The sequence below is a fragment of the Dipodomys ordii genome, unplaced genomic scaffold (genome assembly GCF_000151885.1).
Source record: "Dipodomys ordii isolate 6190 unplaced genomic scaffold, Dord_2.0 Scaffold70, whole genome shotgun sequence".
NCBI lineage: Eukaryota > Metazoa > Chordata > Mammalia > Rodentia > Heteromyidae > Dipodomys > Dipodomys ordii.
In genome coordinates, this window is record NW_012267286.1 from 184,955 (window position 1) to 192,587 (window position 7,633).

The window sequence follows — 7,633 nt, forward strand, 5'->3', positions numbered from 1 at the left end:
CATTTCAAATACAAAAACAAATAATACGTCTGTCCTCAAATGATTTTTTCAGTGATGAAACTGAATATTAAATATTTGTGGGTACCTTTGCATAGTACATACCATGTGTTACACGTTGTTTTAACCACCTTACATGCACCACTTTATCTGTTTTTTAACAATTCGCTAATGCAGGCCCTATTATTACCACAATCCCTTTTTATATATGAGAAAAATGAGCACCAGAGTAGGTAAGTACCTTGCCTAAAGTCACTCTTGTGGGAAGCAGCAGCCAAGATCTGAATCCAAGCTGCTGGTGGCAATGGGTTCTCCACCATCATTCAGTAGCATCTCTGCAGACCACTGAAGAGCTCATGGAAATGGCTGTCTGGTTGTCAATCCTGCAGGCTTAGTATCATCATCTTGGAAAGGGAAAGAAGAAAGCTAAAATTATATTCCTAGTATCTGGACACCAGTAGCTCATGCCTGTAATCTTACTTACTCAGGAGGCTGAGATCTGAGGATTGTGGTTTGAAGCCAGCCCAGATAGCAAAGTCCATGACACTCTTATCTCTAATTAAGTACAAAAAAAAGCTGCAAGTAGAGCTATGGCTCAAGCGGTGACTTCGTTAAAAAAAAAAAAAAATTCGGGGACAGTGCCCAGGCCCTGCATTCAAACCCCAGAACTAGCATACACACAAAAAAGGTCCATTTGGTTGTCATCATGCATATATTCCAAAAGCCACACCGGTGATTCTTCTCTTGTACCCCATTAGGAACCACTGGAATAGGTAGGTCAAACTGCTGCGTTCCATCCATAAACTAAGGAGGAACAAAGGCTTGGGACAGATGGTCTGTCCTCAGAGCAGTCTCTTTAAAAAAAAAAAAACCTTGGAATCTAAAAATGATTACAATGAAGGCAGTGTTATAGTGATAAAGTCACACATCCCAATCCAAAGAAAACAAAGCCATGTAGAAGCTCAGAGATGCCATTTCTGGTCAGTGAGTACCATTATACTTGCAGCAGGTGGAAGATGTCACCCACACTTGAGAGAATCTGGGCATTGTCCAGAGGGGAACAAAGATCGACCCCGTGAGACCTGTCATCCAGCAACTGTACTTTGTACTCTCCTAAAGTAGAAATGGAAAAAGAAAATCAAATAATAACAGCGTAAGACAGCCGCCTAGTCAGCAAAGAGACAGCTGTTAGCCTCCAGATTTTTAAACAATATTTTGTACTACATGACAAAAGATTTTTTTGGGGGGGGGATCCAGACATGGGGCCTGAACTCTGGGCCTGGGCACTGTCCCTCAGCTCTTCAGCTCATGGCTAGCGCTCTACCACTTGAGCCACAGCGCCACTTTCGGCTTTTTTCTTTTTTGCTTATGTGGTGCTGAGGAATCGAACCCAGGGCCTCATGCATGCAAGGCAAGTGCTCTACCACTGAGCCACCTTCCCGGCCCAAAAGATGTTTCTTGAAGTTGACTTTTTTCCAATCAAAAACCATGCAAGATGCCCCTAATGTCTTTCAATTAGTAATAGAAGGTCCCGTGGAATGAAGAGTTTAAGTTAATTTACTGTATACTCAAAAAATAACGCTAGATAGGGAAATGAAAGCAAGAGAATAAAAGAATAAATTTAAAAAATCAAGTGAAAGGGAACTGGGCAAAGTATTACCAAGTAATAAACTAAAACTATGCATGAATTTCTCCGAGAAGTCATTCATTCCTCAGGGCATTCATTCAGAGTGTGTGTGTGTGTGTGTGTGTGTGTGTGTGTGTGTATGTGTGTGTGTGTGTGTGTGTGTGTGTACTTATCTTGAAGCTTGAACTCAAGGCCTAGGCACTGTCCCTGCATTTTGTTTTTTTTTTTTTTGCTTAAAATTATTACACTACCACTTGAGCCCACAGCTCCACTTCCAGCTTTTTGTTGGTTAATTGAAGAGTGTCACGGACTTTCTTTCCCAGGCTGGCTTCACACCACAATCCTCAGATTTTAGCCTCCTAAAATCCTAGGTAGCTAGGATTACAGGTGTGAGCCACCACTGCCAGGCTGTCCATTCATTCCTGTCTTTTCATGTCAACCTTTCTCTCCTTTTTAATCAGTTCAATTCCTTGAGTCCCCTGAATATATGCTGTGGGGGGGGGGAGGGTTAACAATTTCAAGGAACACATGTGAATTTTTCTCTGGAGCCCTTATTATATGTTCTATCCTTCTCTGTACTGCTAGATGCAAAAGCATCATGTGCCAAATTCTTAGAAAATAATTATCCTTAAGTGACAAATTCTTAGAAAAATAACTATTCTTATTTTTCCCCATAAGATGTTTTGAATCTTTTGTGGCCTACAGAGAATATAAAGAATGAAATTAGTTATGAATCCTCCAATTTCCTTGTTTTTATTCCTGCACTAACACCACACTGATCTGCTTAGTGGGGTGACGTAGCGAAGGGGTAGTTCTTCATATTTCACTGCCAGCTTCTGAACTTCAAGGCGTAGTTCACTTATTTGTGCCTACAAACTCACTTTTTCACCATTTCTTTTTTCTAGTCCTGGGGTTTGAACTCTGAGCGTGGGCACTGTTGCTGAAACCTTAGTGCTCAAGTCTGGTGCCCAACGGCTTGAGTCAGAACACTACTTCCAGCTTTTTGTGGTTAATTAGAGATAAGAGTCTCACAGATTTTTCCTGCCTGGGCTGGCTTCGAACTGTGATCCTCAGATCTCAGCCTCCTGAGTAGCTAAGGTTACAGGTATGACCCACTGGTGCTGGACCTCGCCAATTTTATTATCCTTGGTCCTCATGTACATCATATTTTTCTTGTTCTTTGGGTTTTGCAAAGTAATGAAGTAGCTTTACAGTATGAAGTAGTTTTACAGTATGCAACTATCACACCTCAAATCTCTGGACAACTAATGCCATTCAGAATTCAATAATCAAAGTGACCACATTTTGTGGAACCTTCTAAGGCCTTTCAAAAGCATGTACAAAATTGTTTGAAGCTAGAATTAGAATATTTGAAGCTACAATCAGAAATAAGGACCATAAAAAATTTTAAAATTAAGATCATTTAAGCAGAAATTAAATTACTTCTTTCCCCAAGAAGACATACACAATTGACAGACCCAGAGTAAGCAAATACTCTAAGTGAGATTATAAACAGCATTCAGACTGAATGTTTTTCTGTCATTCAAAAGCATTCACTAGGAATGGTTGGCCTTGAATGGAGCTTGGTTTGGAAGAAGTACAGCATCTTTCTAGAACTGTGTTCTGTTGAGTCTGAGTTTGCCCAGGCTGGCCTGGGCTCCTGGATGGGGCTGACCAGGTATATATACACCTTGAGTCAGCTTGCAGGCCAGTTCTCATTACACAACACCCCAATATCTAGAAAGCTTTGGGGGCTCCATGACAGAAAGCAGATACACACCTTAGGCCCCAGCTGTCCTTTGGAGACCTGCTTTGTTAAGTGTTGCTGTACTTGCTCTCTGCTCTTTCTCTTTTAGCATTTGTGTCTACATTATACCATGTGGCACTCAGAGGAAGGAGGATGATTCCTTCATTTAGGCCGTTGCTTCCTTTGACTAACTTTCTCAGATATAAAGTAGGTTAATCACTACTGAGCCCTTTCCAGCGATTTCATGTACAAGGCAACATATGTTTTCCTTTGTTTGGTTGGGGTTTTTTTTTTTGCCTTTCAAATAGTCAATATCTTAATTTTTAGTATCTTCAAGCAGTTGAACAAAACGATTTCAATTCAATATGTCAGGATTTTTTGTTTTGTCTTGTGCTTGTTTTTTCTGCTCGTCTTTGACCCAGGGCCTCCACGCTGTCCCTAAGCTTTTCTTTTTGCTCAAGGCTACAGCTCTACTACTTGAACCACAGCTCTATTTCTGGCTTTTGGTGATTAATTCAATTCCTGCCCTGGGCTTGCTTCAAACTGTGATTCTCCTATCGCAGTCTCTTGAGAAGCTAGGATTACAGGCTTGAGCCATCAAAGCCTGGCCAATATATCAGTTTTTCAGTATAGTCTTGACCAATGTCACCCACAATCACTCTCCTTCATCTCTTCCAACCCTGCCCATCCCTTTAAGTTCCCTGGTTTCATTTTTGCATATGTACATTGAATATTATCACTGCATTCACCTTCCCGTCCTTTCTCCCTCCTATAACTCTATCCCTCAGACAAAACATGTTTCAGATTCCTGGTATTCATTTTGTTCAACTCTAAATTAGTTGTTCTAAGGAGTTACAGCATTGGAATCCATCCCTGTAAAGGAGAGCTATTTCTTAAAACCAGACTCAACTGTTTATAATCAAAAGTAGTCAACTGTTTTTTCTTTAAAAAACGAAGCTATTTCCCAATTTTCAATAGAGGTTCATCAAAATAAGTGTCATTTTAAAAACAGGAATTAATACCAAATAAATTCTCAGTCACATTATTTCTCGGTTTTTCTTTGAAAGAGCAGAGTGTGTATCTCCATTCCAATCAAATGAATTTTACAACTACATTTTTCTTTTGTTGGTGGGGTTGGAGATTCAACTCAGAGCTTCATGTTTGGAGGAAAGGCACTCTTGGCATTCAACTGACATGGAGTCTCACCAACTTGCTTGAACCTTAAGTCCCCAATCTCCACTTTTTCAATAGGTGAGATTATAGGCAGAAGCTACAATACCTGGCACAAAAGTCTTAGGGCTGGGAAGGTGGCTCAGTGGTAGAGCGCTTGCCTTGCATTCCTGAGGCCCTGGGTTCGATTCCTCAGCACCACATAAACACAAAGAAAAGTCTTTATCACGTTCTTAGCCCATCTGGAATTCGAGGTCCATTAGGAAATTTCCAAAAGAAAAAAAATCATATTATGAAAATATAAGTAAATTTAATATGTACTCATGAAGTACCTAATTCATATCCAATCACCCCCAAAGCTAGATGGCAGCATCAAAGTTCTGCTAAGGTAATGGTATAGTTTTACCTGGAAGAAAATATCTGCAAAAGAGAAAAGAGCTCACCTTTTGAACGTCTCGATGTGTTAACTATTGTGGTACAGACATTTGTATATCTATATAATTTAAATTATGGCAATGGTTTTATTGTACAGTTTTGGGGTTTAGTTTTATTTTGTTTTGTTTTACTGGTCCTGGGGCTTGAACTCAGGGCCTGGGCACTGTCTTGTGCTCTTTTGCTCAAAGCTAGCATTCTATCACTTGAGCCAAGGTCCACGTCCAGATTTCTGGTGGTTTATAGGAGATAAGAGTTTCATGGGCTTTCCTGCCTGGGCTGGCTTTGAACCATGATCTTCAGATCTCAGCCTCCTAAGTAGCTAGGATTACAGGCAATAGCTACCAGTGTGCAGCTGGTGTAGTTATTTTTTATTCCTATAATTGTAAGAAAGTTAATTGAAGTTCCATGTCAAGAAAATCCTATTAGTAATAAGGGATGCTGACTCCGTACATGATCCCAGAGCCAGGCCACACTGCTGTGAGCAACTCTGAGTAGCAGAGTATGTGGTGAGGTCAGGACAACTTGTGACCTCAGATAGGAAACGGCCTGTGCAATCATCAGGGCTCACTGTACGTCCATTCAGACCTGATCCTCTCAGCCACAGGAAGCATGTGCCCCATCTCTTCTCCGGGCCTCTGTCTCCTTAAATGTTAGATGGAATGAGGCCTCACTTCAGACCCGGGAGCAACCAGTCTTTGTTTAATGTTGGATGATGCATTTCTCTTAAGGTCAAATGAGTTATTACCAGAACCATATTGAAATTTAAAAAGGCAAATGGTAAAGTGATTTTTACCAAAAAAAAAAAAAGCAGTGTTGGGTCAGAACTCTAAAAAATGAACACAGAATGAATTTTATACACAAAAGACAAAGCTCAGGAAAACAACAATAGTAGAAATTCATTTTATAGGTGCCTGTGGCTCATGCCTGTAATCCTAGCTCCTCAAGAGGCTGAGATCTGAGGATCATGGTTTGAAGCCAGCCTGGGCAAGAACATTTTTGACACTCTTATATCCAATAAATTACCAAAAAGCCAGAAGTGGAACTATGGCTCAAGTGGTAGAGCTCTAGCCTTGAGGAAAAAACAACTCAGAGACAGCACCCAGGCCCTGAGTTCAAGCCTCAGGCCTGGCACACAAACAACAACAACAAAAAAAATAGATTTCCAAAACAGATTTCAGACTCTTATTATTAAGGTTAACCAGCAAAAGTCTGGACTGGAGACATGGTTCAAGTGGTAGAGTACCCTCTGTGAGCCAAAAAGCTGAGTGGGAGTGGAATGCCCTGATTTCAAGCTTCAATACCGGACACAAAGGTCATATATATACATTGTGCCTACATATATGTAAGTATACAGGGCAGTGAATTTTCATGATTGTGCAACCACCATCCAGATTAAGTTATATAGTAACTTCCAGGATCCCAGGAGAGTTCCTTAAGCTACTCACTTTTCCTCCTAGCTAACTTCCAAGTTCTGTCACTTAGATCAGCTCTCCTGCTTTTGACCTTTATATAAAACAAAACCATGCAATGTGTACATTTTATGTGTGATTCCTTTTTCTATGTAGAAGATTGACCCAGGTTGTATTTAACACTTGTTTCTGATCCTGGCTGAACAGTATGCCATTGAATAAATGAAAAAACAACTTATTTATCCAATCTTGGTTTGTAGAGTGTTGTCTTATTGCCAGCTTTGACCATATTTCCCCAGTGGTCAAGATATACATATTCAAAACCAATCAGTAACTCAGACCTGTAATCTCAGCTATAAAAGAATCTGAGATTGGGAGAATCAAGGTTCCAGACCAATCTAGGCAGTAAAGTCCACAAGATTCCAATAAAAGAAGTGGGGTGTGGTGGGACATATTTGTCTTCCCAACTATGGGAGGAAGCTAAAACAGGAGGATCACAAACCAGAACAGGAAGATCATAGTACAGATGCAGGCTCAAGCAAAAAGCATGACCCCATTTCAAAACAGCCAGCATACTGAAAAGGATTAGAGCTGGCTCAGTGTTACCTACCTGTCTAGAGCACCCACCTAGCTCAGGTGAAACCTTAACTTCAAATATCAGGACCATTATAAAAAAGCATCTGCATATTTATGTTTAAGACTGTATTTTTTTACATGTGTGTTACACACACACTTAGAAATGGAATTGCTGAGTTACTGGCTATGCATCTGTGTGACTTTAATATTTATTGCCACAAACTTTCTGTACCCATTTGCATTCCTGCTAGCCAGCCATGTATGAGCATTCCAGATGCTACACACCACATCCTGCGTTTGCTATTGTCAGCTGGTTTAATTTTAGCCATGTTGGAAAGTGCAGGGTGGTGTATGTTCCTGTGGTTTTCATTCGTATTTCTTTGACGGCAAATATGGAAGAGAATTGCTCCCTGGCAAGGCCAGCATGCGTTCTGGGTGAAGCACCCATCCCTGCAACATTTTCTTTCCTTTTATTTCCCCCCTTTGGTCTGTTGGAATTTCCTCCTTTTCTTTTTCCGGTGTGCAATGAGTCCTTTGGTGGTTCGTGGTTTTCAAATATCTTCTCCCGGTCATTGGGTTTTTTTTGGTTTGTTTGTTTCAGCTTTCTTAATGATCTACTTGTATGAGCAAAAGGCTTACTAAGACTAATCCACATTTCATTTTATGACTATT